The sequence below is a fragment of the Pleuronectes platessa genome, chromosome 8, assembly GCF_947347685.1.
Source record: "Pleuronectes platessa chromosome 8, fPlePla1.1, whole genome shotgun sequence".
NCBI classification, from domain to species: domain Eukaryota; kingdom Metazoa; phylum Chordata; class Actinopteri; order Pleuronectiformes; family Pleuronectidae; genus Pleuronectes; species Pleuronectes platessa.
The window spans coordinates 7,457,142-7,484,213 of record NC_070633.1 but is presented as its reverse complement, the minus strand read 5'-3'; the positions used below and the strand labels follow the sequence as shown (position 1 = coordinate 7,484,213).

Here is a 27,072-nt window from a genome sequence, read left to right as displayed (position 1 = left end):
AGGGCGCCTTCCCATTGAGTCACATTTGCCTGTATTTTTCGCTGAGTCCACTTGATTTAACTGCTAAGCCAACCCATTGAAACAATGGACTGTGTTCATATGAAACTGTTTCATTGTGAAAGAGCAGAGTGGCGCAGCGGAAGCGTGCTGGGCCCATAACCCAGAGGTCGATGGATCGAAACCATCTTCTGCTAAAGGAATCCTTTATCAACTCCCATGTTATCTGTTATGTTTCCCTTGTCCTTGCCTTCTAAACATTAACTCATCTCCTGCTGAAAGTGACTTCCTTTTGAAGTTGAAAATGTGACAGAATTGACCCAAGAGCTGAAGCCCTGAACTTGGCTGACATTTTTGTGGTCTTTGATCTCGAGTAAAGCTCTATACTCCCACAGGATATGTGTTTGAAGTTTCTAATGTTCTTCCATGTGTGTCTTCGTTAAGATTGTCCAATTGTCGCCAAAGTGTCATTTACATCTAACCCCCTCCGGTTTACTTGGGTAAAATCTTGTTCCCAACGGTAGTGTGGCCGAGTGGTCAAAGGCGCTGGATTAAGGCTCCAGTCTCTCAGGAGGCGTGGGTTCAAATCCCACCACTGCCAATAGACTGTCAGTTGAATGTATTGGCTACGTGCAGCTTATCTACTAGTTGTAGAAAACTGCAACAGCCAGCTGAGCTTTGTAGCATATGGGGTGTACAGGGGGTAATTTTCTTTTTCTCCTGTCTGGTTTTCAAACGAGGTAAGAGTTAAGATGTGCACCTTCAGATTGGGGCACATAACTTCACATTTACCAATAACTTCCTCCTTGTCCAGTCGATTCAACTGCTGATAAAACCTATTAAAACCAAAGACTATGTCCGTATGAAATTATTTCAATAAACAAGAGCAGAGTGGCGCAGCGGAAGCGTGCTGGGCCCATAACCCAGAGGTCGATGGATCGAAACCATCCTCTGCTAAAGGAATCCTTTATCAACTCCCATGTTATCTGTTCTGTTCCTCTTGTCCTTGCCTTCTAAACATTAACTCATCTCCTGCTGAAAGTGACTTGCTTTTGAAGTTGAAAATGTGACAGAATTGACCCAAGAGCTGAAGCCCTGAACTTGGCTGATATTTTTGTGGGCTTTGATCTCGAGTAAAGCTCTATACTCCCACAGGATATGTGTTTGAAGTTTCTAATGTTCTTCCATCTGTGTCTTCGTTAAGATTGTCCAATTGTCGCCAAAGTGTCATTTACATCTAACCCCCTCCGGTTTGTTTGGGTAAAATCTATTTCCCAACGCTAGTGTGGCCGAGTGGTCAAAGGCGCTGGATTAAGGCTCCAGTCTCTCAGGAGGCGTGGGTTCAAATCCCACCACTGCCAATAGACTGTCAGTTGAATGTATTGGCTACGTGCAGCTTATCTACTATAAGAGGATCTCTTGTTGTTCAAAACTGCAACAGCCAGCTGAGCTTTGTAGCATATGGGATATCACATGAGGTGTACAGGAGGTAATTTTCTTTTTCTCCTGTCTGGTTTTCAAACGAGGTAAGAGTTAAGATGTGCACCTTCAGATTGGGGCACATAACTTCACATTTACCAATAACTTCCTCCTTGTCCAGTCGATTCAACTGCTGATAAAACCTATTAAAACCAAAGACTATGTCCGTATGAAATTATTTCAATAAACAAGAGCAGAGTGGCGCAGCGGAAGCGTGCTGGGCCCATAACCCAGAGGTCGATGGATCGAAACCATCCTCTGCTAAAGGAATCCTTTTTATACTGCTATGTCTCCCTTTCCTTCTGAACATGAACTCACCTACTGCTGAAAGTGACTTGCTTTGGCTTTTGAAGTTGATAATATGACAGAATTGACCCAAGAGCTAAAGCCCGGAACTTGGCTGATAGTTTAGTGGTCTTTTGATCTTGAGTCAAGCTCTATACTCCCACAGGGTATGTGTTTGAAGTTTCGAATGTTCTTCCATGTGTTTCTTCGATTTGATTGTCCAATTGTCGTCAAAGTGGACTTTTCATTCAAACGACTCAGAATTGTTTGGGTAAAATCACAATTAATGGTAGTATGGATTTAGGCTCCAGTCTCTCAGGAGGCGTGGGTTCAAATCCCACCACTGCCAATCGACTGCTATTTGCATGTATGTGTTGGCTACTTGTAGTACTTTCTACTGTAAGATCTGTTGTTGTTGAAAACTGCAAGAGCCAGCTGAGCTTCGTAGCATGTGCAATGTCCATACAGGAGGTGATTTTCTATTCCTTCAGTCTGGTTTTCAAACAAGGTAACACAGGGCGCCTTCCCATTGAGTCACATTTGCCTGTATTTTTCGCTGAGTCCACTTGATTTAACTGCTAAGCCAACCCATTGAAACAATGGACTGTGTTCATATGAAACTGTTTCATTGTGAAAGAGCAGAGTGGCGCAGCGGAAGCGTGCTGGGCCCATAACCCAGAGGTCGATGGATCGAAACCATCTTCTGCTAAAGGAATCCTTTATCAACTCCCATGTTATCTGTTATGTTTCCCTTGTCCTTGCCTTCTAAACATTAACTCATCTCCTGCTGAAAGTGACTTCCTTTTGAAGTTGAAAATGTGACAGAATTGACCCAAGAGCTGAAGCCCTGAACTTGGCTGACATTTTTGTGGTCTTTGATCTCGAGTAAAGCTCTATACTCCCACAGGATATGTGTTTGAAGTTTCTAATGTTCTTCCATGTGTGTCTTCGTTAAGATTGTCCAATTGTCGCCAAAGTGTCATTTACATCTAACCCCCTCCGGTTTACTTGGGTAAAATCTTGTTCCCAACGGTAGTGTGGCCGAGTGGTCAAAGGCGCTGGATTAAGGCTCCAGTCTCTCAGGAGGCGTGGGTTCAAATCCCACCACTGCCAATAGACTGTCAGTTGAATGTATTGGCTACGTGCAGCTTATCTACTAGTTGTAGAAAACTGCAACAGCCAGCTGAGCTTTGTAGCATATGGGGTGTACAGGGGGTAATTTTCTTTTTCTCCTGTCTGGTTTTCAAACGAGGTAAGAGTTAAGATGTGCACCTTCAGATTGGGGCACATAACTTCACATTTACCAATAACTTCCTCCTTGTCCAGTCGATTCAACTGCTGATAAAACCTATTAAAACCAAAGACTATGTCCGTATGAAATTATTTCAATAAACAAGAGCAGAGTGGCGCAGCGGAAGCGTGCTGGGCCCATAACCCAGAGGTCGATGGATCGAAACCATCCTCTGCTAAAGGAATCCTTTATCAACTCCCATGTTATCTGTTATGTTCCCCTTGTCCTTGCCTTTTAAACATTAACTCATCTCCTGCTGAAAGTGACTTGCTTTTGAAGTTGAAAATGTGACAGAATTGACCCAAGAGCTGAAGCCCTGAACTTGGCTGACATTTTTGTGGTCTTTGATCTCGAGTAAAGCTCTATACTCCCACAGGATATGTGTTTGAAGTTTCTAATAATCTTCCATGTGTGTCTTCGTTAAGATTGTCCAATTGTCGCCAAAGTGTCATTTACATCTAACCCCCTCCGGTTTGTTTGGGTAAAATCTAGTTCCCAACGGTAGTGTGGCCGAGTGGTCAAAGGCGCTGGATTAAGGCTCCAGTCTCTCAGGAGGCGTGGGTTCAAATCCCACCACTGCCAATAGACTGTCAGTTGAATGTATTGGCTACGTGCAGCTTATCTACTATAAGAGGATCTCTTGTTGTTCAAAACTGCAACAGCCACCTGAGCTTTGTAGCATATGGGATATCACATGAGGTGTACAGGAGGTAATTTTCTTTTTCTCCTGTCTGGTTTTCAAACAAGGTAAGAGTTAAGATGTGCACCTTCAGATTGGGGCACATAACTTCACATTTACCAATAACTTCCTCCTTGTCCAGTCGATTCAACTGCTGATAAAACCTATTAAAACCAAAGACTATGTTCGTATGAAATTATTTCAATAAACAAGAGCAGAGTGGCGCAGCGGAAGCGTGCTGGGCCCATAACCCAGAGGTCGATGGATCGAAACCATCCTCTGCTAAAGTAATCCTTTTTACACTGCTATGTCTCCCTTTCCTTCTGAACATGAACTCACCTACTGCTGAAAGTGACTTGCTTTGGCTTTTGAAGTTGATAATATGACAGAATTGACCCAAGAGCTAAAGCCCTGAACTTGGCTGATAGTTTAGTGGTCTTTTGATCTTGAGTCAAGCTCTATACTCCCAGAGGGTATGTGTTTGAAGTTTCGAATGTTCTTCCATGTGTTTCTTCGATTTGATTGTCCAATTGTCGTCAAAGTGGACTTTTCATTCAGACGACTCAGAATTGTTTGGGTAAAATCAGATTTAATGGTAGTGTGGCCGAGTGGTCTAAGGCGCTGGATTTAGGCTCCAGTCTCTCAGGAGGCGTGGGTTCAAATCCCACCACTGCCAATCAACTGCTATTTGCTTGTATGTGTTGGCTACTTGTAGTACTTTCTACTGTAAGATCTGTTGTTGTTGAAAACTGCAAGAGCCAGCTGAGCTTCGTAGCATGTGCAATGTCCATACAGGAGGTGATTTTCTATTCCTTCAGTCTGGTTTTCAAACAAGGTAACACAGGGCGCCTTCCCATTGAGTCACATTTGCCTGTATTTTTCGCTGAGTCCACTTGATTTAACTGCTAAGCCAACCCATTGAAACAATGGACTGTGTTCATATGAAACTGTTTCATTGTAAAACAGCAGAGTGGCGCAGCGGAAGCGTGCTGGGCCCATAACCCAGAGGTCGATGGATCGAAACCATCCTCTGCTAAAGGAATCCTTTATCAACTCCCATGTTATCTGTTATGTTCCTCTTGTCCTTGCCTTCTAAACATTAACTCATCTCCTGCTGAAAGTGACTTGCTTTTGAAGTTGAAAATGTGACAGAATTGACCCAAGAGCTGAAGCCCTGAACTTGGCTGATATTTTTGTGGGCTTTGATCTCGAGTAAAGCTCTATACTCCCACAGGATATGTGTTTGAAGTTTCTAATGTTCTTCCATCTGTGTCTTCGTTAAGATTGTCCAATTGTCGCCAAAGTGTCATTTACATCTAACCCCCTCCGGTTTGTTTGGGTAAAATCTATTTCCCAACGGTAGTGTGGCCGAGTGGTCAAAGGCGCTGGATTAAGGCTCCAGTCTCTCAGGAGGCGTGGGTTCAAATCCCACCACTGCCAATAGACTGTCAGTTGAATGTATTGGCTACGTGCAGCTTATCTACTATAAGAGGATCTCTTGTTGTTCAAAACTGCAACAGCCAGCTGAGCTTTGTAGCATATGGGATATCACATGAGGTGTACAGGAGGTAATTTTCTTTTTCTCCTGTCTGGTTTTCAAACGAGGTAAGAGTTAAGATGTGCACCTTCAGATTGGGGCACATAACTTCACATTTACCAATAACTTCCTCCTTGTCCAGTCGATTCAACTGCTGATAAAACCTATTAAAACCAAAGACTATGTCCGTATGAAATTATTTCAATAAACAAGAGCAGAGTGGCGCAGCGGAAGCGTGCTGGGCCCATAACCCAGAGGTCGATGGATCGAAACCATCCTCTGCTAAAGGAATCCTTTTTATACTGCTATGTCTCCCTTTCCTTCTGAACATGAACTCACCTACTGCTGAAAGTGACTTGCTTTGGCTTTTGAAGTTGATAATATGACAGAATTGACCCAAGAGCTAAAGCCCGGAACTTGGCTGATAGTTTAGTGGTCTTTTGATCTTGAGTCAAGCTCTATACTCCCACAGGGTATGTGTTTGAAGTTTCGAATGTTCTTCCATGTGTTTCTTCGATTTGATTGTCCAATTGTCGTCAAAGTGGACTTTTCATTCAAACGACTCAGAATTGTTTGGGTAAAATCACAATTAATGGTAGTATGGATTTAGGCTCCAGTCTCTCAGGAGGCGTGGGTTCAAATCCCACCACTGCCAATCGACTGCTATTTGCATGTATGTGTTGGCTACTTGTAGTACTTTCTACTGTAAGATCTGTTGTTGTTGAAAACTGCAAGAGCCAGCTGAGCTTCGTAGCATGTGCAATGTCCATACAGGAGGTGATTTTCTATTCCTTCAGTCTGGTTTTCAAACAAGGTAACACAGGGCGCCTTCCCATTGAGTCACATTTGCCTGTATTTTTCGCTGAGTCCACTTGATTTAACTGCTAAGCCAACCCATTGAAACAATGGACTGTGTTCATATGAAACTGTTTCATTGTGAAAGAGCAGAGTGGCGCAGCGGAAGCGTGCTGGGCCCATAACCCAGAGGTCGATGGATCGAAACCATCTTCTGCTAAAGGAATCCTTTATCAACTCCCATGTTATCTGTTATGTTTCCCTTGTCCTTGCCTTCTAAACATTAACTCATCTCCTGCTGAAAGTGACTTCCTTTTGAAGTTGAAAATGTGACAGAATTGACCCAAGAGCTGAAGCCCTGAACTTGGCTGACATTTTTGTGGTCTTTGATCTCGAGTAAAGCTCTATACTCCCACAGGATATGTGTTTGAAGTTTCTAATGTTCTTCCATGTGTGTCTTCGTTAAGATTGTCCAATTGTCGCCAAAGTGTCATTTACATCTAACCCCCTCCGGTTTACTTGGGTAAAATCTTGTTCCCAACGGTAGTGTGGCCGAGTGGTCAAAGGCGCTGGATTAAGGCTCCAGTCTCTCAGGAGGCGTGGGTTCAAATCCCACCACTGCCAATAGACTGTCAGTTGAATGTATTGGCTACGTGCAGCTTATCTACTATAAGAGGATCTCTTGTTGTTCAAAACTGCAACAGCCACCTGAGCTTTGTAGCATATGGGATATCACATGAGGTGTACAGGAGGTAATTTTCTTTTTCTCCTGTCTGGTTTTCAAACAAGGTAAGAGTTAAGATGTGCACCTTCAGATTGGGGCACATAACTTCACATTTACCAATAACTTCCTCCTTGTCCAGTCGATTCAACTGCTGATAAAACCTATTAAAACCAAAGACTATGTTCGTATGAAATTATTTCAATAAACAAGAGCAGAGTGGCGCAGCGGAAGCGTGCTGGGCCCATAACCCAGAGGTCGATGGATCGAAACCATCCTCTGCTAAAGTAATCCTTTTTACACTGCTATGTCTCCCTTTCCTTCTGAACATGAACTCACCTACTGCTGAAAGTGACTTGCTTTGGCTTTTGAAGTTGATAATATGACAGAATTGACCCAAGAGCTAAAGCCCTGAACTTGGCTGATAGTTTAGTGGTCTTTTGATCTTGAGTCAAGCTCTATACTCCCAGAGGGTATGTGTTTGAAGTTTCGAATGTTCTTCCATGTGTTTCTTCGATTTGATTGTCCAATTGTCGTCAAAGTGGACTTTTCATTCAGACGACTCAGAATTGTTTGGGTAAAATCAGATTTAATGGTAGTGTGGCCGAGTGGTCTAAGGCGCTGGATTTAGGCTCCAGTCTCTCAGGAGGCGTGGGTTCAAATCCCACCACTGCCAATCAACTGCTATTTGCTTGTATGTGTTGGCTACTTGTAGTACTTTCTACTGTAAGATCTGTTGTTGTTGAAAACTGCAAGAGCCAGCTGAGCTTCGTAGCATGTGCAATGTCCATACAGGAGGTGATTTTCTATTCCTTCAGTCTGGTTTTCAAACAAGGTAACACAGGGCGCCTTCCCATTGAGTCACATTTGCCTGTATTTTTCGCTGAGTCCACTTGATTTAACTGCTAAGCCAACCCATTGAAACAATGGACTGTGTTCATATGAAACTGTTTCATTGTAAAACAGCAGAGTGGCGCAGCGGAAGCGTGCTGGGCCCATAACCCAGAGGTCGATGGATCGAAACCATCCTCTGCTAAAGGAATCCTTTATCAACTCCCATGTTATCTGTTATGTTCCTCTTGTCCTTGCCTTCTAAACATTAACTCATCTCCTGCTGAAAGTGACTTGCTTTTGAAGTTGAAAATGTGACAGAATTGACCCAAGAGCTGAAGCCCTGAACTTGGCTGATATTTTTGTGGGCTTTGATCTCGAGTAAAGCTCTATACTCCCACAGGATATGTGTTTGAAGTTTCTAATGTTCTTCCATCTGTGTCTTCGTTAAGATTGTCCAATTGTCGCCAAAGTGTCATTTACATCTAACCCCCTCCGGTTTGTTTGGGTAAAATCTATTTCCCAACGGTAGTGTGGCCGAGTGGTCAAAGGCGCTGGATTAAGGCTCCAGTCTCTCAGGAGGCGTGGGTTCAAATCCCACCACTGCCAATAGACTGTCAGTTGAATGTATTGGCTACGTGCAGCTTATCTACTATAAGAGGATCTCTTGTTGTTCAAAACTGCAACAGCCAGCTGAGCTTTGTAGCATATGGGATATCACATGAGGTGTACAGGAGGTAATTTTCTTTTTCTCCTGTCTGGTTTTCAAACGAGGTAAGAGTTAAGATGTGCACCTTCAGATTGGGGCACATAACTTCACATTTACCAATAACTTCCTCCTTGTCCAGTCGATTCAACTGCTGATAAAACCTATTAAAACCAAAGACTATGTCCGTATGAAATTATTTCAATAAACAAGAGCAGAGTGGCGCAGCGGAAGCGTGCTGGGCCCATAACCCAGAGGTCGATGGATCGAAACCATCCTCTGCTAAAGGAATCCTTTTTATACTGCTATGTCTCCCTTTCCTTCTGAACATGAACTCACCTACTGCTGAAAGTGACTTGCTTTGGCTTTTGAAGTTGATAATATGACAGAATTGACCCAAGAGCTAAAGCCCGGAACTTGGCTGATAGTTTAGTGGTCTTTTGATCTTGAGTCAAGCTCTATACTCCCACAGGGTATGTGTTTGAAGTTTCGAATGTTCTTCCATGTGTTTCTTCGATTTGATTGTCCAATTGTCGTCAAAGTGGACTTTTCATTCAAACGACTCAGAATTGTTTGGGTAAAATCACAATTAATGGTAGTATGGATTTAGGCTCCAGTCTCTCAGGAGGCGTGGGTTCAAATCCCACCACTGCCAATCGACTGCTATTTGCATGTATGTGTTGGCTACTTGTAGTACTTTCTACTGTAAGATCTGTTGTTGTTGAAAACTGCAAGAGCCAGCTGAGCTTCGTAGCATGTGCAATGTCCATACAGGAGGTGATTTTCTATTCCTTCAGTCTGGTTTTCAAACAAGGTAACACAGGGCGCCTTCCCATTGAGTCACATTTGCCTGTATTTTTCGCTGAGTCCACTTGATTTAACTGCTAAGCCAACCCATTGAAACAATGGACTGTGTTCATATGAAACTGTTTCATTGTGAAAGAGCAGAGTGGCGCAGCGGAAGCGTGCTGGGCCCATAACCCAGAGGTCGATGGATCGAAACCATCTTCTGCTAAAGGAATCCTTTATCAACTCCCATGTTATCTGTTATGTTTCCCTTGTCCTTGCCTTCTAAACATTAACTCATCTCCTGCTGAAAGTGACTTCCTTTTGAAGTTGAAAATGTGACAGAATTGACCCAAGAGCTGAAGCCCTGAACTTGGCTGACATTTTTGTGGTCTTTGATCTCGAGTAAAGCTCTATACTCCCACAGGATATGTGTTTGAAGTTTCTAATGTTCTTCCATGTGTGTCTTCGTTAAGATTGTCCAATTGTCGCCAAAGTGTCATTTACATCTAACCCCCTCCGGTTTACTTGGGTAAAATCTTGTTCCCAACGGTAGTGTGGCCGAGTGGTCAAAGGCGCTGGATTAAGGCTCCAGTCTCTCAGGAGGCGTGGGTTCAAATCCCACCACTGCCAATAGACTGTCAGTTGAATGTATTGGCTACGTGCAGCTTATCTACTATAAGAGGATCTCTTGTTGTTCAAAACTGCAACAGCCACCTGAGCTTTGTAGCATATGGGATATCACATGAGGTGTACAGGAGGTAATTTTCTTTTTCTCCTGTCTGGTTTTCAAACAAGGTAAGAGTTAAGATGTGCACCTTCAGATTGGGGCACATAACTTCACATTTACCAATAACTTCCTCCTTGTCCAGTCGATTCAACTGCTGATAAAACCTATTAAAACCAAAGACTATGTTCGTATGAAATTATTTCAATAAACAAGAGCAGAGTGGCGCAGCGGAAGCGTGCTGGGCCCATAACCCAGAGGTCGATGGATCGAAACCATCCTCTGCTAAAGTAATCCTTTTTACACTGCTATGTCTCCCTTTCCTTCTGAACATGAACTCACCTACTGCTGAAAGTGACTTGCTTTGGCTTTTGAAGTTGATAATATGACAGAATTGACCCAAGAGCTAAAGCCCTGAACTTGGCTGATAGTTTAGTGGTCTTTTGATCTTGAGTCAAGCTCTATACTCCCAGAGGGTATGTGTTTGAAGTTTCGAATGTTCTTCCATGTGTTTCTTCGATTTGATTGTCCAATTGTCGTCAAAGTGGACTTTTCATTCAGACGACTCAGAATTGTTTGGGTAAAATCACAATTAATGGTAGTATGGATTTAGGCTCCAGTCTCTCAGGAGGCGTGGGTTCAAATCCCACCACTGCCAATCGACTGCTATTTGCATGTATGTGTTGGCTACTTGTAGTACTTTCTACTGTAAGATCTGTTGTTGTTGAAAACTGCAAGAGCCAGCTGAGCTTCGTAGCATGTGCAATGTCCATACAGGAGGTGATTTTCTATTCCTTCAGTCTGGTTTTCAAACAAGGTAACACAGGGCGCCTTCCCATTGAGTCACATTTGCCTGTATTTTTCGCTGAGTCCACTTGATTTAACTGCTAAGCCAACCCATTGAAACAATGGACTGTGTTCATATGAAACTGTTTCATTGTGAAAGAGCAGAGTGGCGCAGCGGAAGCGTGCTGGGCCCATAACCCAGAGGTCGATGGATCGAAACCATCTTCTGCTAAAGGAATCCTTTATCAACTCCCATGTTATCTGTTATGTTTCCCTTGTCCTTGCCTTCTAAACATTAACTCATCTCCTGCTGAAAGTGACTTCCTTTTGAAGTTGAAAATGTGACAGAATTGACCCAAGAGCTGAAGCCCTGAACTTGGCTGACATTTTTGTGGTCTTTGATCTCGAGTAAAGCTCTATACTCCCACAGGATATGTGTTTGAAGTTTCTAATGTTCTTCCATGTGTGTCTTCGTTAAGATTGTCCAATTGTCGCCAAAGTGTCATTTACATCTAACCCCCTCCGGTTTACTTGGGTAAAATCTTGTTCCCAACGGTAGTGTGGCCGAGTGGTCAAAGGCGCTGGATTAAGGCTCCAGTCTCTCAGGAGGCGTGGGTTCAAATCCCACCACTGCCAATAGACTGTCAGTTGAATGTATTGGCTACGTGCAGCTTATCTACTAGTTGTAGAAAACTGCAACAGCCAGCTGAGCTTTGTAGCATATGGGGTGTACAGGGGGTAATTTTCTTTTTCTCCTGTCTGGTTTTCAAACGAGGTAAGAGTTAAGATGTGCACCTTCAGATTGGGGCACATAACTTCACATTTACCAATAACTTCCTCCTTGTCCAGTCGATTCAACTGCTGATAAAACCTATTAAAACCAAAGACTATGTCCGTATGAAATTATTTCAATAAACAAGAGCAGAGTGGCGCAGCGGAAGCGTGCTGGGCCCATAACCCAGAGGTCGATGGATCGAAACCATCCTCTGCTAAAGGAATCCTTTATCAACTCCCATGTTATCTGTTATGTTCCCCTTGTCCTTGCCTTTTAAACATTAACTCATCTCCTGCTGAAAGTGACTTGCTTTTGAAGTTGAAAATGTGACAGAATTGACCCAAGAGCTGAAGCCCTGAACTTGGCTGACATTTTTGTGGTCTTTGATCTCGAGTAAAGCTCTATACTCCCACAGGATATGTGTTTGAAGTTTCTAATAATCTTCCATGTGTGTCTTCGTTAAGATTGTCCAATTGTCGCCAAAGTGTCATTTACATCTAACCCCCTCCGGTTTGTTTGGGTAAAATCTAGTTCCCAACGGTAGTGTGGCCGAGTGGTCAAAGGCGCTGGATTAAGGCTCCAGTCTCTCAGGAGGCGTGGGTTCAAATCCCACCACTGCCAATAGACTGTCAGTTGAATGTATTGGCTACGTGCAGCTTATCTACTATAAGAGGATCTCTTGTTGTTCAAAACTGCAACAGCCACCTGAGCTTTGTAGCATATGGGATATCACATGAGGTGTACAGGAGGTAATTTTCTTTTTCTCCTGTCTGGTTTTCAAACAAGGTAAGAGTTAAGATGTGCACCTTCAGATTGGGGCACATAACTTCACATTTACCAATAACTTCCTCCTTGTCCAGTCGATTCAACTGCTGATAAAACCTATTAAAACCAAAGACTATGTTCGTATGAAATTATTTCAATAAACAAGAGCAGAGTGGCGCAGCGGAAGCGTGCTGGGCCCATAACCCAGAGGTCGATGGATCGAAACCATCCTCTGCTAAAGTAATCCTTTTTACACTGCTATGTCTCCCTTTCCTTCTGAACATGAACTCACCTACTGCTGAAAGTGACTTGCTTTGGCTTTTGAAGTTGATAATATGACAGAATTGACCCAAGAGCTAAAGCCCTGAACTTGGCTGATAGTTTAGTGGTCTTTTGATCTTGAGTCAAGCTCTATACTCCCAGAGGGTATGTGTTTGAAGTTTCGAATGTTCTTCCATGTGTTTCTTCGATTTGATTGTCCAATTGTCGTCAAAGTGGACTTTTCATTCAGACGACTCAGAATTGTTTGGGTAAAATCAGATTTAATGGTAGTGTGGCCGAGTGGTCTAAGGCGCTGGATTTAGGCTCCAGTCTCTCAGGAGGCGTGGGTTCAAATCCCACCACTGCCAATCAACTGCTATTTGCTTGTATGTGTTGGCTACTTGTAGTACTTTCTACTGTAAGATCTGTTGTTGTTGAAAACTGCAAGAGCCAGCTGAGCTTCGTAGCATGTGCAATGTCCATACAGGAGGTGATTTTCTATTCCTTCAGTCTGGTTTTCAAACAAGGTAACACAGGGCGCCTTCCCATTGAGTCACATTTGCCTGTATTTTTCGCTGAGTCCACTTGATTTAACTGCTAAGCCAACCCATTGAAACAATGGACTGTGTTCATATGAAACTGTTTCATTGTAAAACAGCAGAGTGGCGCAGCGGAAGCGTGCTGGGCCCATAACCCAGAGGTCGATGGATCGAAACCATCCTCTGCTAAAGGAATCCTTTATCAACTCCCATGTTATCTGTTATGTTCCTCTTGTCCTTGCCTTCTAAACATTAACTCATCTCCTGCTGAAAGTGACTTGCTTTTGAAGTTGAAAATGTGACAGAATTGACCCAAGAGCTGAAGCCCTGAACTTGGCTGATATTTTTGTGGGCTTTGATCTCGAGTAAAGCTCTATACTCCCACAGGATATGTGTTTGAAGTTTCTAATGTTCTTCCATCTGTGTCTTCGTTAAGATTGTCCAATTGTCGCCAAAGTGTCATTTACATCTAACCCCCTCCGGTTTGTTTGGGTAAAATCTATTTCCCAACGGTAGTGTGGCCGAGTGGTCAAAGGCGCTGGATTAAGGCTCCAGTCTCTCAGGAGGCGTGGGTTCAAATCCCACCACTGCCAATAGACTGTCAGTTGAATGTATTGGCTACGTGCAGCTTATCTACTATAAGAGGATCTCTTGTTGTTCAAAACTGCAACAGCCAGCTGAGCTTTGTAGCATATGGGATATCACATGAGGTGTACAGGAGGTAATTTTCTTTTTCTCCTGTCTGGTTTTCAAACGAGGTAAGAGTTAAGATGTGCACCTTCAGATTGGGGCACATAACTTCACATTTACCAATAACTTCCTCCTTGTCCAGTCGATTCAACTGCTGATAAAACCTATTAAAACCAAAGACTATGTCCGTATGAAATTATTTCAATAAACAAGAGCAGAGTGGCGCAGCGGAAGCGTGCTGGGCCCATAACCCAGAGGTCGATGGATCGAAACCATCCTCTGCTAAAGGAATCCTTTTTATACTGCTATGTCTCCCTTTCCTTCTGAACATGAACTCACCTACTGCTGAAAGTGACTTGCTTTGGCTTTTGAAGTTGATAATATGACAGAATTGACCCAAGAGCTAAAGCCCGGAACTTGGCTGATAGTTTAGTGGTCTTTTGATCTTGAGTCAAGCTCTATACTCCCACAGGGTATGTGTTTGAAGTTTCGAATGTTCTTCCATGTGTTTCTTCGATTTGATTGTCCAATTGTCGTCAAAGTGGACTTTTCATTCAAACGACTCAGAATTGTTTGGGTAAAATCACAATTAATGGTAGTATGGATTTAGGCTCCAGTCTCTCAGGAGGCGTGGGTTCAAATCCCACCACTGCCAATCGACTGCTATTTGCATGTATGTGTTGGCTACTTGTAGTACTTTCTACTGTAAGATCTGTTGTTGTTGAAAACTGCAAGAGCCAGCTGAGCTTCGTAGCATGTGCAATGTCCATACAGGAGGTGATTTTCTATTCCTTCAGTCTGGTTTTCAAACAAGGTAACACAGGGCGCCTTCCCATTGAGTCACATTTGCCTGTATTTTTCGCTGAGTCCACTTGATTTAACTGCTAAGCCAACCCATTGAAACAATGGACTGTGTTCATATGAAACTGTTTCATTGTGAAAGAGCAGAGTGGCGCAGCGGAAGCGTGCTGGGCCCATAACCCAGAGGTCGATGGATCGAAACCATCTTCTGCTAAAGGAATCCTTTATCAACTCCCATGTTATCTGTTATGTTTCCCTTGTCCTTGCCTTCTAAACATTAACTCATCTCCTGCTGAAAGTGACTTCCTTTTGAAGTTGAAAATGTGACAGAATTGACCCAAGAGCTGAAGCCCTGAACTTGGCTGACATTTTTGTGGTCTTTGATCTCGAGTAAAGCTCTATACTCCCACAGGATATGTGTTTGAAGTTTCTAATGTTCTTCCATGTGTGTCTTCGTTAAGATTGTCCAATTGTCGCCAAAGTGTCATTTACATCTAACCCCCTCCGGTTTACTTGGGTAAAATCTTGTTCCCAACGGTAGTGTGGCCGAGTGGTCAAAGGCGCTGGATTAAGGCTCCAGTCTCTCAGGAGGCGTGGGTTCAAATCCCACCACTGCCAATAGACTGTCAGTTGAATGTATTGGCTACGTGCAGCTTATCTACTATAAGAGGATCTCTTGTTGTTCAAAACTGCAACAGCCACCTGAGCTTTGTAGCATATGGGATATCACATGAGGTGTACAGGAGGTAATTTTCTTTTTCTCCTGTCTGGTTTTCAAACAAGGTAAGAGTTAAGATGTGCACCTTCAGATTGGGGCACATAACTTCACATTTACCAATAACTTCCTCCTTGTCCAGTCGATTCAACTGCTGATAAAACCTATTAAAACCAAAGACTATGTTCGTATGAAATTATTTCAATAAACAAGAGCAGAGTGGCGCAGCGGAAGCGTGCTGGGCCCATAACCCAGAGGTCGATGGATCGAAACCATCCTCTGCTAAAGTAATCCTTTTTACACTGCTATGTCTCCCTTTCCTTCTGAACATGAACTCACCTACTGCTGAAAGTGACTTGCTTTGGCTTTTGAAGTTGATAATATGACAGAATTGACCCAAGAGCTAAAGCCCTGAACTTGGCTGATAGTTTAGTGGTCTTTTGATCTTGAGTCAAGCTCTATACTCCCAGAGGGTATGTGTTTGAAGTTTCGAATGTTCTTCCATGTGTTTCTTCGATTTGATTGTCCAATTGTCGTCAAAGTGGACTTTTCATTCAGACGACTCAGAATTGTTTGGGTAAAATCAGATTTAATGGTAGTGTGGCCGAGTGGTCTAAGGCGCTGGATTTAGGCTCCAGTCTCTCAGGAGGCGTGGGTTCAAATCCCACCACTGCCAATCAACTGCTATTTGCTTGTATGTGTTGGCTACTTGTAGTACTTTCTACTGTAAGATCTGTTGTTGTTGAAAACTGCAAGAGCCAGCTGAGCTTCGTAGCATGTGCAATGTCCATACAGGAGGTGATTTTCTATTCCTTCAGTCTGGTTTTCAAACAAGGTAACACAGGGCGCCTTCCCATTGAGTCACATTTGCCTGTATTTTTCGCTGAGTCCACTTGATTTAACTGCTAAGCCAACCCATTGAAACAATGGACTGTGTTCATATGAAACTGTTTCATTGTAAAACAGCAGAGTGGCGCAGCGGAAGCGTGCTGGGCCCATAACCCAGAGGTCGATGGATCGAAACCATCCTCTGCTAAAGGAATCCTTTATCAACTCCCATGTTATCTGTTATGTTCCTCTTGTCCTTGCCTTCTAAACATTAACTCATCTCCTGCTGAAAGTGACTTGCTTTTGAAGTTGAAAATGTGACAGAATTGACCCAAGAGCTGAAGCCCTGAACTTGGCTGATATTTTTGTGGGCTTTGATCTCGAGTAAAGCTCTATACTCCCACAGGATATGTGTTTGAAGTTTCTAATGTTCTTCCATCTGTGTCTTCGTTAAGATTGTCCAATTGTCGCCAAAGTGTCATTTACATCTAACCCCCTCCGGTTTGTTTGGGTAAAATCTATTTCCCAACGGTAGTGTGGCCGAGTGGTCAAAGGCGCTGGATTAAGGCTCCAGTCTCTCAGGAGGCGTGGGTTCAAATCCCACCACTGCCAATAGACTGTCAGTTGAATGTATTGGCTACGTGCAGCTTATCTACTATAAGAGGATCTCTTGTTGTTCAAAACTGCAACAGCCAGCTGAGCTTTGTAGCATATGGGATATCACATGAGGTGTACAGGAGGTAATTTTCTTTTTCTCCTGTCTGGTTTTCAAACGAGGTAAGAGTTAAGATGTGCACCTTCAGATTGGGGCACATAACTTCACATTTACCAATAACTTCCTCCTTGTCCAGTCGATTCAACTGCTGATAAAACCTATTAAAACCAAAGACTATGTCCGTATGAAATTATTTCAATAAACAAGAGCAGAGTGGCGCAGCGGAAGCGTGCTGGGCCCATAACCCAGAGGTCGATGGATCGAAACCATCCTCTGCTAAAGGAATCCTTTTTATACTGCTATGTCTCCCTTTCCTTCTGAACATGAACTCACCTACTGCTGAAAGTGACTTGCTTTGGCTTTTGAAGTTGATAATATGACAGAATTGACCCAAGAGCTAAAGCCCGGAACTTGGCTGATAGTTTAGTGGTCTTTTGATCTTGAGTCAAGCTCTATACTCCCACAGGGTATGTGTTTGAAGTTTCGAATGTTCTTCCATGTGTTTCTTCGATTTGATTGTCCAATTGTCGTCAAAGTGGACTTTTCATTCAAACGACTCAGAATTGTTTGGGTAAAATCACAATTAATGGTAGTATGGATTTAGGCTCCAGTCTCTCAGGAGGCGTGGGTTCAAATCCCACCACTGCCAATCGACTGCTATTTGCATGTATGTGTTGGCTACTTGTAGTACTTTCTACTGTAAGATCTGTTGTTGTTGAAAACTGCAAGAGCCAGCTGAGCTTCGTAGCATGTGCAATGTCCATACAGGAGGTGATTTTCTATTCCTTCAGTCTGGTTTTCAAACAAGGTAACACAGGGCGCCTTCCCATTGAGTCACATTTGCCTGTATTTTTCGCTGAGTCCACTTGATTTAACTGCTAAGCCAACCCATTGAAACAATGGACTGTGTTCATATGAAACTGTTTCATTGTGAAAGAGCAGAGTGGCGCAGCGGAAGCGTGCTGGGCCCATAACCCAGAGGTCGATGGATCGAAACCATCTTCTGCTAAAGGAATCCTTTATCAACTCCCATGTTATCTGTTATGTTTCCCTTGTCCTTGCCTTCTAAACATTAACTCATCTCCTGCTGAAAGTGACTTCCTTTTGAAGTTGAAAATGTGACAGAATTGACCCAAGAGCTGAAGCCCTGAACTTGGCTGACATTTTTGTGGTCTTTGATCTCGAGTAAAGCTCTATACTCCCACAGGATATGTGTTTGAAGTTTCTAATGTTCTTCCATGTGTGTCTTCGTTAAGATTGTCCAATTGTCGCCAAAGTGTCATTTACATCTAACCCCCTCCGGTTTACTTGGGTAAAATCTTGTTCCCAACGGTAGTGTGGCCGAGTGGTCAAAGGCGCTGGATTAAGGCTCCAGTCTCTCAGGAGGCGTGGGTTCAAATCCCACCACTGCCAATAGACTGTCAGTTGAATGTATTGGCTACGTGCAGCTTATCTACTATAAGAGGATCTCTTGTTGTTCAAAACTGCAACAGCCACCTGAGCTTTGTAGCATATGGGATATCACATGAGGTGTACAGGAGGTAATTTTCTTTTTCTCCTGTCTGGTTTTCAAACAAGGTAAGAGTTAAGATGTGCACCTTCAGATTGGGGCACATAACTTCACATTTACCAATAACTTCCTCCTTGTCCAGTCGATTCAACTGCTGATAAAACCTATTAAAACCAAAGACTATGTTCGTATGAAATTATTTCAATAAACAAGAGCAGAGTGGCGCAGCGGAAGCGTGCTGGGCCCATAACCCAGAGGTCGATGGATCGAAACCATCCTCTGCTAAAGTAATCCTTTTTACACTGCTATGTCTCCCTTTCCTTCTGAACATGAACTCACCTACTGCTGAAAGTGACTTGCTTTGGCTTTTGAAGTTGATAATATGACAGAATTGACCCAAGAGCTAAAGCCCTGAACTTGGCTGATAGTTTAGTGGTCTTTTGATCTTGAGTCAAGCTCTATACTCCCAGAGGGTATGTGTTTGAAGTTTCGAATGTTCTTCCATGTGTTTCTTCGATTTGATTGTCCAATTGTCGTCAAAGTGGACTTTTCATTCAGACGACTCAGAATTGTTTGGGTAAAATCAGATTTAATGGTAGTGTGGCCGAGTGGTCTAAGGCGCTGGATTTAGGCTCCAGTCTCTCAGGAGGCGTGGGTTCAAATCCCACCACTGCCAATCAACTGCTATTTGCTTGTATGTGTTGGCTACTTGTAGTACTTTCTACTGTAAGATCTGTTGTTGTTGAAAACTGCAAGAGCCAGCTGAGCTTCGTAGCATGTGCAATGTCCATACAGGAGGTGATTTTCTATTCCTTCAGTCTGGTTTTCAAACAAGGTAACACAGGGCGCCTTCCCATTGAGTCACATTTGCCTGTATTTTTCGCTGAGTCCACTTGATTTAACTGCTAAGCCAACCCATTGAAACAATGGACTGTGTTCATATGAAACTGTTTCATTGTAAAACAGCAGAGTGGCGCAGCGGAAGCGTGCTGGGCCCATAACCCAGAGGTCGATGGATCGAAACCATCCTCTGCTAAAGGAATCCTTTATCAACTCCCATGTTATCTGTTATGTTCCTCTTGTCCTTGCCTTCTAAACATTAACTCATCTCCTGCTGAAAGTGACTTGCTTTTGAAGTTGAAAATGTGACAGAATTGACCCAAGAGCTGAAGCCCTGAACTTGGCTGATATTTTTGTGGGCTTTGATCTCGAGTAAAGCTCTATACTCCCACAGGATATGTGTTTGAAGTTTCTAATGTTCTTCCATCTGTGTCTTCGTTAAGATTGTCCAATTGTCGCCAAAGTGTCATTTACATCTAACCCCCTCCGGTTTGTTTGGGTAAAATCTATTTCCCAACGGTAGTGTGGCCGAGTGGTCAAAGGCGCTGGATTAAGGCTCCAGTCTCTCAGGAGGCGTGGGTTCAAATCCCACCACTGCCAATAGACTGTCAGTTGAATGTATTGGCTACGTGCAGCTTATCTACTATAAGAGGATCTCTTGTTGTTCAAAACTGCAACAGCCAGCTGAGCTTTGTAGCATATGGGATATCACATGAGGTGTACAGGAGGTAATTTTCTTTTTCTCCTGTCTGGTTTTCAAACGAGGTAAGAGTTAAGATGTGCACCTTCAGATTGGGGCACATAACTTCACATTTACCAATAACTTCCTCCTTGTCCAGTCGATTCAACTGCTGATAAAACCTATTAAAACCAAAGACTATGTCCGTATGAAATTATTTCAATAAACAAGAGCAGAGTGGCGCAGCGGAAGCGTGCTGGGCCCATAACCCAGAGGTCGATGGATCGAAACCATCCTCTGCTAAAGGAATCCTTTTTATACTGCTATGTCTCCCTTTCCTTCTGAACATGAACTCACCTACTGCTGAAAGTGACTTGCTTTGGCTTTTGAAGTTGATAATATGACAGAATTGACCCAAGAGCTAAAGCCCGGAACTTGGCTGATAGTTTAGTGGTCTTTTGATCTTGAGTCAAGCTCTATACTCCCACAGGGTATGTGTTTGAAGTTTCGAATGTTCTTCCATGTGTTTCTTCGATTTGATTGTCCAATTGTCGTCAAAGTGGACTTTTCATTCAAACGACTCAGAATTGTTTGGGTAAAATCACAATTAATGGTAGTATGGATTTAGGCTCCAGTCTCTCAGGAGGCGTGGGTTCAAATCCCACCACTGCCAATCGACTGCTATTTGCATGTATGTGTTGGCTACTTGTAGTACTTTCTACTGTAAGATCTGTTGTTGTTGAAAACTGCAAGAGCCAGCTGAGCTTCGTAGCATGTGCAATGTCCATACAGGAGGTGATTTTCTATTCCTTCAGTCTGGTTTTCAAACAAGGTAACACAGGGCGCCTTCCCATTGAGTCACATTTGCCTGTATTTTTCGCTGAGTCCACTTGATTTAACTGCTAAGCCAACCCATTGAAACAATGGACTGTGTTCATATGAAACTGTTTCATTGTGAAAGAGCAGAGTGGCGCAGCGGAAGCGTGCTGGGCCCATAACCCAGAGGTTGATGGATCGAAACCATCTTCTGCTAAAGGAATCCTTTATCAACTCCCATGTTATCTGTTATGTTTCCCTTGTCCTTGCCTTCTAAACATTAACTCATCTCCTGCTGAAAGTGACTTCCTTTTGAAGTTGAAAATGTGACAGAATTGACCCAAGAGCTGAAGCCCTGAACTTGGCTGACATTTTTGTGGTCTTTGATCTCGAGTAAAGCTCTATACTCCCACAGGATATGTGTTTGAAGTTTCTAATGTTCTTCCATGTGTGTCTTCGTTAAGATTGTCCAATTGTCGCCAAAGTGTCATTTACATCTAACCCCCTCCGGTTTACTTGGGTAAAATCTTGTTCCCAACGGTAGTGTGGCCGAGTGGTCAAAGGCGCTGGATTAAGGCTCCAGTCTCTCAGGAGGCGTGGGTTCAAATCCCACCACTGCCAATAGACTGTCAGTTGAATGTATTGGCTACGTGCAGCTTATCTACTATAAGAGGATCTCTTGTTGTTCAAAACTGCAACAGCCACCTGAGCTTTGTAGCATATGGGATATCACATGAGGTGTACAGGAGGTAATTTTCTTTTTCTCCTGTCTGGTTTTCAAACAAGGTAAGAGTTAAGATGTGCACCTTCAGATTGGGGCACATAACTTCACATTTACCAATAACTTCCTCCTTGTCCAGTCGATTCAACTGCTGATAAAACCTATTAAAACCAAAGACTATGTTCGTATGAAATTATTTCAATAAACAAGAGCAGAGTGGCGCAGCGGAAGCGTGCTGGGCCCATAACCCAGAGGTCGATGGATCGAAACCATCCTCTGCTAAAGTAATCCTTTTTACACTGCTATGTCTCCCTTTCCTTCTGAACATGAACTCACCTACTGCTGAAAGTGACTTGCTTTGGCTTTTGAAGTTGATAATATGACAGAATTGACCCAAGAGCTAAAGCCCTGAACTTGGCTGATAGTTTAGTGGTCTTTTGATCTTGAGTCAAGCTCTATACTCCCAGAGGGTATGTGTTTGAAGTTTCGAATGTTCTTCCATGTGTTTCTTCGATTTGATTGTCCAATTGTCGTCAAAGTGGACTTTTCATTCAGACGACTCAGAATTGTTTGGGTAAAATCAGATTTAATGGTAGTGTGGCCGAGTGGTCTAAGGCGCTGGATTTAGGCTCCAGTCTCTCAGGAGGCGTGGGTTCAAATCCCACCACTGCCAATCAACTGCTATTTGCTTGTATGTGTTGGCTACTTGTAGTACTTTCTACTGTAAGATCTGTTGTTGTTGAAAACTGCAAGAGCCAGCTGAGCTTCGTAGCATGTGCAATGTCCATACAGGAGGTGATTTTCTATTCCTTCAGTCTGGTTTTCAAACAAGGTAACACAGGGCGCCTTCCCATTGAGTCACATTTGCCTGTATTTTTCGCTGAGTCCACTTGATTTAACTGCTAAGCCAACCCATTGAAACAATGGACTGTGTTCATATGAAACTGTTTCATTGTAAAACAGCAGAGTGGCGCAGCGGAAGCGTGCTGGGCCCATAACCCAGAGGTCGATGGATCGAAACCATCCTCTGCTAAAGGAATCCTTTATCAACTCCCATGTTATCTGTTATGTTCCTCTTGTCCTTGCCTTCTAAACATTAACTCATCTCCTGCTGAAAGTGACTTGCTTTTGAAGTTGAAAATGTGACAGAATTGACCCAAGAGCTGAAGCCCTGAACTTGGCTGATATTTTTGTGGGCTTTGATCTCGAGTAAAGCTCTATACTCCCACAGGATATGTGTTTGAAGTTTCTAATGTTCTTCCATCTGTGTCTTCGTTAAGATTGTCCAATTGTCGCCAAAGTGTCATTTACATCTAACCCCCTCCGGTTTGTTTGGGTAAAATCTATTTCCCAACGGTAGTGTGGCCGAGTGGTCAAAGGCGCTGGATTAAGGCTCCAGTCTCTCAGGAGGCGTGGGTTCAAATCCCACCACTGCCAATAGACTGTCAGTTGAATGTATTGGCTACGTGCAGCTTATCTACTATAAGAGGATCTCTTGTTGTTCAAAACTGCAACAGCCAGCTGAGCTTTGTAGCATATGGGATATCACATGAGGTGTACAGGAGGTAATTTTCTTTTTCTCCTGTCTGGTTTTCAAACGAGGTAAGAGTTAAGATGTGCACCTTCAGATTGGGGCACATAACTTCACATTTACCAATAACTTCCTCCTTGTCCAGTCGATTCAACTGCTGATAAAACCTATTAAAACCAAAGACTATGTCCGTATGAAATTATTTCAATAAACAAGAGCAGAGTGGCGCAGCGGAAGCGTGCTGGGCCCATAACCCAGAGGTCGATGGATCGAAACCATCCTCTGCTAAAGGAATCCTTTTTATACTGCTATGTCTCCCTTTCCTTCTGAACATGAACTCACCTACTGCTGAAAGTGACTTGCTTTGGCTTTTGAAGTTGATAATATGACAGAATTGACCCAAGAGCTAAAGCCCGGAACTTGGCTGATAGTTTAGTGGTCTTTTGATCTTGAGTCAAGCTCTATACTCCCACAGGGTATGTGTTTGAAGTTTCGAATGTTCTTCCATGTGTTTCTTCGATTTGATTGTCCAATTGTCGTCAAAGTGGACTTTTCATTCAAACGACTCAGAATTGTTTGGGTAAAATCACAATTAATGGTAGTATGGATTTAGGCTCCAGTCTCTCAGGAGGCGTGGGTTCAAATCCCACCACTGCCAATCAACTGCTATTTGCATGTATGTGTTGGCTACTTGTAGTACTTTCTACTGTAAGATCTGTTGTTGTTGAAAACTGCAAGAGCCAGCTGAGCTTCGTAGCATGTGCAATGTCCATACAGGAGGTGATTTTCTATTCCTTCAGTCTGGTTTTCAAACAAGGTAACACAGGGCGCCTTCCCATTGAGTCACATTTGCCTGTATTTTTCGCTGAGTCCACTTGATTTAACTGCTAAGCCAACCCATTGAAACAATGGACTGTGTTCATATGAAACTGTTTCATTGTAAAACAGCAGAGTGGCGCAGCGGAAGCGTGCTGGGCCCATAACCCAGAGGTCGATGGATCGAAACCATCCTCTGCTAAAGGAATCCTTTATCAACTCCCATGTTATCTGTTATGTTCCTCTTGTCCTTGCCTTCTAAACATTAACTCATCTCCTGCTGAAAGTGACTTGCTTTTGAAGTTGAAAATGTGACAGAATTGACCCAAGAGCTGAAGCCCTGAACTTGGCTGATATTTTTGTGGGCTTTGATCTCGAGTAAAGCTCTATACTCCCACAGGATATGTGTTTGAAGTTTCTAATGTTCTTCCATCTGTGTCTTCGTTAAGATTGTCCAATTGTCGCCAAAGTGTCATTTACATCTAACCCCCTCCGGTTTGTTTGGGTAAAATCTATTTCCCAACGGTAGTGTGGCCGAGTGGTCAAAGGCGCTGGATTAAGGCTCCAGTCTCTCAGGAGGCGTGGGTTCAAATCCCACCACTGCCAATAGACTGTCAGTTGAATGTATTGGCTACGTGCAGCTTATCTACTATAAGAGGATCTCTTGTTGTTCAAAACTGCAACAGCCAGCTGAGCTTTGTAGCATATGGGATATCACATGAGGTGTACAGGAGGTAATTTTCTTTTTCTCCTGTCTGGTTTTCAAACGAGGTAAGAGTTAAGATGTGCACCTTCAGATTGGGGCACATAACTTCACATTTACCAATAACTTCCTCCTTGTCCAGTCGATTCAACTGCTGATAAAACCTATTAAAACCAAAGACTATGTCCGTATGAAATTATTTCAATAAACAAGAGCAGAGTGGCGCAGCGGAAGCGTGCTGGGCCCATAACCCAGAGGTCGATGGATCGAAACCATCCTCTGCTAAAGGAATCCTTTTTATACTGCTATGTCTCCCTTTCCTTCTGAACATGAACTCACCTACTGCTGAAAGTGACTTGCTTTGGCTTTTGAAGTTGATAATATGACAGAATTGACCCAAGAGCTAAAGCCCGGAACTTGGCTGATAGTTTAGTGGTCTTTTGATCTTGAGTCAAGCTCTATACTCCCACAGGGTATGTGTTTGAAGTTTCGAATGTTCTTCCATGTGTTTCTTCGATTTGATTGTCCAATTGTCGTCAAAGTGGACTTTTCATTCAAACGACTCAGAATTGTTTGGGTAAAATCACAATTAATGGTAGTATGGATTTAGGCTCCAGTCTCTCAGGAGGCGTGGGTTCAAATCCCACCACTGCCAATCGACTGCTATTTGCATGTATGTGTTGGCTACTTGTAGTACTTTCTACTGTAAGATCTGTTGTTGTTGAAAACTGCAAGAGCCAGCTGAGCTTCGTAGCATGTGCAATGTCCATACAGGAGGTGATTTTCTATTCCTTCAGTCTGGTTTTCAAACAAGGTAACACAGGGCGCCTTCCCATTGAGTCACATTTGCCTGTATTTTTCGCTGAGTCCACTTGATTTAACTGCTAAGCCAACCCATTGAAACAATGGACTGTGTTCATATGAAACTGTTTCATTGTGAAAGAGCAGAGTGGCGCAGCGGAAGCGTGCTGGGCCCATAACCCAGAGGTCGATGGATCGAAACCATCTTCTGCTAAAGGAATCCTTTATCAACTCCCATGTTATCTGTTATGTTTCCCTTGTCCTTGCCTTCTAAACATTAACTCATCTCCTGCTGAAAGTGACTTCCTTTTGAAGTTGAAAATGTGACAGAATTGACCCAAGAGCTGAAGCCCTGAACTTGGCTGACATTTTTGTGGTCTTTGATCTCGAGTAAAGCTCTATACTCCCACAGGATATGTGTTTGAAGTTTCTAATGTTCTTCCATGTGTGTCTTCGTTAAGATTGTCCAATTGTCGCCAAAGTGTCATTTACATCTAACCCCCTCCGGTTTACTTGGGTAAAATCTTGTTCCCAACGGTAGTGTGGCCGAGTGGTCAAAGGCGCTGGATTAAGGCTCCAGTCTCTCAGGAGGCGTGGGTTCAAATCCCACCACTGCCAATAGACTGTCAGTTGAATGTATTGGCTACGTGCAGCTTATCTACTATAAGAGGATCTCTTGTTGTTCAAAACTGCAACAGCCACCTGAGCTTTGTAGCATATGGGATATCACATGAGGTGTACAGGAGGTAATTTTCTTTTTCTCCTGTCTGGTTTTCAAACAAGGTAAGAGTTAAGATGTGCACCTTCAGATTGGGGCACATAACTTCACATTTACCAATAACTTCCTCCTTGTCCAGTCGATTCAACTGCTGATAAAACCTATTAAAACCAAAGACTATGTTCGTATGAAATTATTTCAATAAACAAGAGCAGAGTGGCGCAGCGGAAGCGTGCTGGGCCCATAACCCAGAGGTCGATGGATCGAAACCATCCTCTGCTAAAGTAATCCTTTTTACACTGCTATGTCTCCCTTTCCTTCTGAACATGAACTCACCTACTGCTGAAAGTGACTTGCTTTGGCTTTTGAAGTTGATAATATGACAGAATTGACCCAAGAGCTAAAGCCCTGAACTTGGCTGATAGTTTAGTGGTCTTTTGATCTTGAGTCAAGCTCTATACTCCCAGAGGGTATGTGTTTGAAGTTTCGAATGTTCTTCCATGTGTTTCTTCGATTTGATTGTCCAATTGTCGTCAAAGTGGACTTTTCATTCAGACGACTCAGAATTGTTTGGGTAAAAACAGATTTAATGGTAGTGTGGCCGAGTGGTCTAAGGCGCTGGATTTAGGCTCCAGTCTCTCAGGAGGCGTGGGTTCAAATCTCACCACTGCCAATCAACTGCTATTTGCTTGTATGTGTTGGCTACTTGTAGTACTTTCTACTGTAAGATCTGTTGTTGTTGAAAACTGCAAGAGCCAGCTGAGCTTCGTAGCATGTGCAATGTCCATACAGGAGGTGATTTTCTATTCCTTCAGTCTGGTTTTCAAACAAGGTAACACAGGGCGCCTTCCCATTGAGTCACATTTGCCTGTATTTTTCGCTGAGTCCACGATTTAACTGCTAAGCCAACCCATTGAAACAATGGACTGTGTTCATATGAAACTGTTTCATTGTAAAACAGCAGAGTGGCGCAGCGGAAGCGTGCTGGGCCCATAACCCAGAGGTCGATGGATCGAAACCATCCTCTGCTAAAGGAATCCTTTATCAACTCCCATGTTATCTGTTATGTTCCTCTTGTCCTTGCCTTCTAAACATTAACTCATCTCCTGCTGAAAGTGACTTGCTTTTGAAGTTGAAAATGTGACAGAATTGACCCAAGAGCTGAAGCCCTGAACTTGGCTGATATTTTTGTGGGCTTTGATCTCGAGTAAAGCTCTATACTCCCACA

At 43.2% G+C, this 27,072-nt stretch overlaps 25 non-coding genes across 25 annotated transcripts; all 25 read left to right on the top strand.

Annotated features, from left to right (window-relative positions):
* Positions 1 to 516: 516 nt before the first annotated feature.
* Positions 517 to 598, top strand: trnal-aag (transfer RNA leucine (anticodon AAG)). Its single transcript has one exon. It is a non-coding gene; the product is annotated as a tRNA-Leu (tRNA).
* A 2,194-nt stretch (positions 599 to 2,792) lies between these two features.
* Positions 2,793 to 2,874, top strand: trnal-aag (transfer RNA leucine (anticodon AAG)). Its single transcript has one exon. It is a non-coding gene; the product is annotated as a tRNA-Leu (tRNA).
* A 678-nt stretch (positions 2,875 to 3,552) lies between these two features.
* Positions 3,553 to 3,634, top strand: trnal-aag (transfer RNA leucine (anticodon AAG)). The gene has a single exon. It is a non-coding gene; the product is annotated as a tRNA-Leu (tRNA).
* Positions 3,635 to 4,325: 691 nt separating this feature from the next.
* On the top strand, positions 4,326 to 4,407 carry trnal-uag (transfer RNA leucine (anticodon UAG)). The gene has a single exon. It is a non-coding gene; the product is annotated as a tRNA-Leu (tRNA).
* Positions 4,408 to 5,089: 682 nt separating this feature from the next.
* Positions 5,090 to 5,171, top strand: trnal-aag (transfer RNA leucine (anticodon AAG)). The gene has a single exon. It is a non-coding gene; the product is annotated as a tRNA-Leu (tRNA).
* Positions 5,172 to 6,605: 1,434 nt separating this feature from the next.
* Positions 6,606 to 6,687, top strand: trnal-aag (transfer RNA leucine (anticodon AAG)). The gene has a single exon. It is a non-coding gene; the product is annotated as a tRNA-Leu (tRNA).
* A 691-nt stretch (positions 6,688 to 7,378) lies between these two features.
* Positions 7,379 to 7,460, top strand: trnal-uag (transfer RNA leucine (anticodon UAG)). The gene has a single exon. It is a non-coding gene; the product is annotated as a tRNA-Leu (tRNA).
* Positions 7,461 to 8,142: 682 nt separating this feature from the next.
* Positions 8,143 to 8,224, top strand: trnal-aag (transfer RNA leucine (anticodon AAG)). Its single transcript has one exon. It is a non-coding gene; the product is annotated as a tRNA-Leu (tRNA).
* Positions 8,225 to 9,658: 1,434 nt separating this feature from the next.
* On the top strand, positions 9,659 to 9,740 carry trnal-aag (transfer RNA leucine (anticodon AAG)). The gene has a single exon. It is a non-coding gene; the product is annotated as a tRNA-Leu (tRNA).
* Positions 9,741 to 11,174: 1,434 nt separating this feature from the next.
* Positions 11,175 to 11,256, top strand: trnal-aag (transfer RNA leucine (anticodon AAG)). The gene has a single exon. It is a non-coding gene; the product is annotated as a tRNA-Leu (tRNA).
* A 678-nt stretch (positions 11,257 to 11,934) lies between these two features.
* Positions 11,935 to 12,016, top strand: trnal-aag (transfer RNA leucine (anticodon AAG)). The gene has a single exon. It is a non-coding gene; the product is annotated as a tRNA-Leu (tRNA).
* Positions 12,017 to 12,707: 691 nt separating this feature from the next.
* trnal-uag (transfer RNA leucine (anticodon UAG)) lies at positions 12,708 to 12,789 on the top strand. The gene has a single exon. It is a non-coding gene; the product is annotated as a tRNA-Leu (tRNA).
* Positions 12,790 to 13,471: 682 nt separating this feature from the next.
* Positions 13,472 to 13,553, top strand: trnal-aag (transfer RNA leucine (anticodon AAG)). The gene has a single exon. It is a non-coding gene; the product is annotated as a tRNA-Leu (tRNA).
* A 1,434-nt stretch (positions 13,554 to 14,987) lies between these two features.
* On the top strand, positions 14,988 to 15,069 carry trnal-aag (transfer RNA leucine (anticodon AAG)). Its single transcript has one exon. It is a non-coding gene; the product is annotated as a tRNA-Leu (tRNA).
* A 691-nt stretch (positions 15,070 to 15,760) lies between these two features.
* On the top strand, positions 15,761 to 15,842 carry trnal-uag (transfer RNA leucine (anticodon UAG)). The gene has a single exon. It is a non-coding gene; the product is annotated as a tRNA-Leu (tRNA).
* Positions 15,843 to 16,524: 682 nt separating this feature from the next.
* Positions 16,525 to 16,606, top strand: trnal-aag (transfer RNA leucine (anticodon AAG)). The gene has a single exon. It is a non-coding gene; the product is annotated as a tRNA-Leu (tRNA).
* Positions 16,607 to 18,040: 1,434 nt separating this feature from the next.
* On the top strand, positions 18,041 to 18,122 carry trnal-aag (transfer RNA leucine (anticodon AAG)). Its single transcript has one exon. It is a non-coding gene; the product is annotated as a tRNA-Leu (tRNA).
* Positions 18,123 to 18,813: 691 nt separating this feature from the next.
* trnal-uag (transfer RNA leucine (anticodon UAG)) lies at positions 18,814 to 18,895 on the top strand. The gene has a single exon. It is a non-coding gene; the product is annotated as a tRNA-Leu (tRNA).
* A 682-nt stretch (positions 18,896 to 19,577) lies between these two features.
* On the top strand, positions 19,578 to 19,659 carry trnal-aag (transfer RNA leucine (anticodon AAG)). The gene has a single exon. It is a non-coding gene; the product is annotated as a tRNA-Leu (tRNA).
* Positions 19,660 to 21,093: 1,434 nt separating this feature from the next.
* Positions 21,094 to 21,175, top strand: trnal-aag (transfer RNA leucine (anticodon AAG)). The gene has a single exon. It is a non-coding gene; the product is annotated as a tRNA-Leu (tRNA).
* A 691-nt stretch (positions 21,176 to 21,866) lies between these two features.
* On the top strand, positions 21,867 to 21,948 carry trnal-uag (transfer RNA leucine (anticodon UAG)). The gene has a single exon. It is a non-coding gene; the product is annotated as a tRNA-Leu (tRNA).
* Positions 21,949 to 22,630: 682 nt separating this feature from the next.
* On the top strand, positions 22,631 to 22,712 carry trnal-aag (transfer RNA leucine (anticodon AAG)). Its single transcript has one exon. It is a non-coding gene; the product is annotated as a tRNA-Leu (tRNA).
* Positions 22,713 to 24,146: 1,434 nt separating this feature from the next.
* Positions 24,147 to 24,228, top strand: trnal-aag (transfer RNA leucine (anticodon AAG)). Its single transcript has one exon. It is a non-coding gene; the product is annotated as a tRNA-Leu (tRNA).
* Positions 24,229 to 25,662: 1,434 nt separating this feature from the next.
* Positions 25,663 to 25,744, top strand: trnal-aag (transfer RNA leucine (anticodon AAG)). Its single transcript has one exon. It is a non-coding gene; the product is annotated as a tRNA-Leu (tRNA).
* Positions 25,745 to 26,435: 691 nt separating this feature from the next.
* Positions 26,436 to 26,517, top strand: trnal-uag (transfer RNA leucine (anticodon UAG)). The gene has a single exon. It is a non-coding gene; the product is annotated as a tRNA-Leu (tRNA).
* Positions 26,518 to 27,072: the final 555 nt, after the last annotated feature.